Raw genomic sequence first — 2,673 nt, 5'->3', positions numbered from 1 at the left:
ATTCTCCCCTACACAAACTAGGATACCATGGATGCCAGGTAACTTCCCTGGTGGAAGTACCACGAAGGAAGAATTGAAACAGGAATTTCCTTAAGTACTTTCGTCCTTAATAATACATAATTATTAATAATTTAATAATAATAAACCTCGTGGTACACACAAAACATTTCCAAGTTTGCAGGCGATGAGTCACAATAACGTGGCTGAAGTATGTTGACCAGACCACACACTAGAAGGTGAAGGGACGACGACGTTTCGGTCCGTCCTGGACCATTCTCATCGACTTGAGAATGGTCCAGGACGGACCGAAACGTCGTCGTCCCTTCAACTTCTAGTGTGTGGTCTGGTCAACATTTCCAAGTTTCACAACATAAACATCTCTTTTACACCTGGCAAATTGCGGTTAATTAGGAGCGTGTGTCGACGTAGAGAGAGTGAGACGTGGCTCCCTGACACACACCTGGCTCATTTCCTCTCTCATATCCACAATGGAGATGACCGCCCTCTCCTCTTCCTCTCCTCCCCTCACACATCTCCCACACAAAAACACGCGCCGCTTCCATACTCTGATCTCATTTCCTCTCAGAAAATGGAGTTTAATGTACATGGCATTAGTCACGATGTTAGATGTTTTAAACCCACTGCCTATTACGTCCAGAAACATCCGTTGGGGTTGTTGAGATGGTTTGGGGGTTGTTAAGGGGGTTTGATGGGGTTGCTGGGGTTGTTAATACTGACTATTGCATGCTTGAAAAGGTCTTGGTGTTAAAATATTTAATATGAAAATCATGTTGCTGAACACTGAGAAAGTGGGGAGCCGGTCGGCCGAGTAGACAACACGCTGGACTTGTGATCCTGTGGTCCTGGGTTCGATCAGAGGCGCCGGCGAGAAACAATGGGCAAAAAGTTTCTTTCACCCCTATGTCCCTGTTACCTAGCAGTAAAATAGGTACCTGGGTGTTAGTCAGCTGTCACGGGCTGCTTCCTGGGGGGTGGAGGCCTGGTCGAGGACCGGGCCGCGGGGACACTAAAAAGCCCCGAAATCATCTCAAGATAACCTCAAGGAAGTGGTTCACAGCAGACCTGGACAGTGCTGGGTAATGCTGTTTATAGGCACTTATATGCAGCGTATATGTACCTATATGCAGCGTATATGTACTTATATGCAGTTAATATACAGCTTATATGCACTTATATGCAGCTAATACACATCTTATATGCACTTATAAGCAGCTAATACACATCTTATATGCACTTATAAACAGCTTACGTGCACTTATATGCAGCTAATATACAGCTTATATGCACTTATATGCAGCTTACATGCACTTATATGCATTCCTATTTCCTCCCTGTATATATCTATCCTATTTTGACCATACATCTTACGTATTTTGACCATACATCTTACGTATTTTGACCATACATCTTACGTATTTTGACCATACATCTTACGTATTTTGACCATACATCTTACGTATTTTGACCATACATCTTACGTATTTTGACCATACATCTTAAGTATTTTGACCATACATCTTACGTATTTTGACCATACATCTTACGTATTTTGACCATACATCTTACGTATTTTGACCATACATCTTACGTATTTTGACCATACATCTTACGTATTTTGACCATACATCTTACGTATTTTGACCATACATCTTACGTATTTTGACCATACATCTTACGTATTTTGACCATACATCTTACGTATTTTGACCATACATCTTACGTATTTTGACCATACATCTTACGTATTTTGACCATACATCTTACGTATTTTGACCATACATCTTACCTATTTCAACCCTGCATCTGTCTACACTATTTTACAATGCATTTATCCTATTTCAACCGTGCATTTATCTATTCTATTTTAAATATGGATTTATCCTATTTTACCCATGTATATATATATATCCGATTCTAACCTTACAGTTGTCTATCCTAATGTTCAAGGTAGCCGTAGTAATGGAGTTACTGGAGAGACTTCATAGTCTGTTCCTCCCGTCTGCTACTTTATGGAACGAATTAGTGTCTGTTTATAGGTGTTTAATCTAAATTTGACCAATTTAATCCAATTAAATTTAATTTATTATCCAATTAATTTAATCCAATTAAAATTTGTCCAATCCCAATTTTTACCATTTAAATTCGTTGTGTCAATTTATATCCTGAATAGGTATTGGTATTATTGTTAAATGCTTCCAGAAGACATTTTATGTCTAATTCTGTAGTCTGGGGCCAGATTCACGAAGCAGTTACGAATCTGTACATCTTTTCTCAATCTTTGGCGGCTTTGTTTACAATAATCAAACAGTTAATGAGCTCCGAAGCACCAGGAGGCTATTTATAACAATAACAACAATTGATTGGGAACTTTTCATGCTAGAAAACTGTTTAATAAATGTAACTAAAACCGTCAAAGATTGAGAAAAGATGTACACGTTCGTAAGTACTTGCGTAAATGCTTCGTGAATCTGGTCCCCCTGGCGATCAACATTGAGACGGAATCCAAGTGAAGTGTGACAAGCGCAAGGTAAACTTAGACGTAAACAAAGGCATTCCAGTCACTGATGATTCTAGATATGGGTCCTGTGGTATAGAGGTCTACGTTCTTAGATCGTAATCGGGGATGCCCGGGCGGGGACAGAAATGGTTGAG

Source organism: Procambarus clarkii, chromosome 25 (assembly GCF_040958095.1).
Source record: "Procambarus clarkii isolate CNS0578487 chromosome 25, FALCON_Pclarkii_2.0, whole genome shotgun sequence".
In the NCBI taxonomy this organism is placed as follows: Eukaryota; Metazoa; Arthropoda; class Malacostraca; order Decapoda; family Cambaridae; genus Procambarus; species Procambarus clarkii.
The sequence above is the reverse complement of the archived record's forward strand: the minus strand, read 5'-3'. Positions refer to the sequence as shown.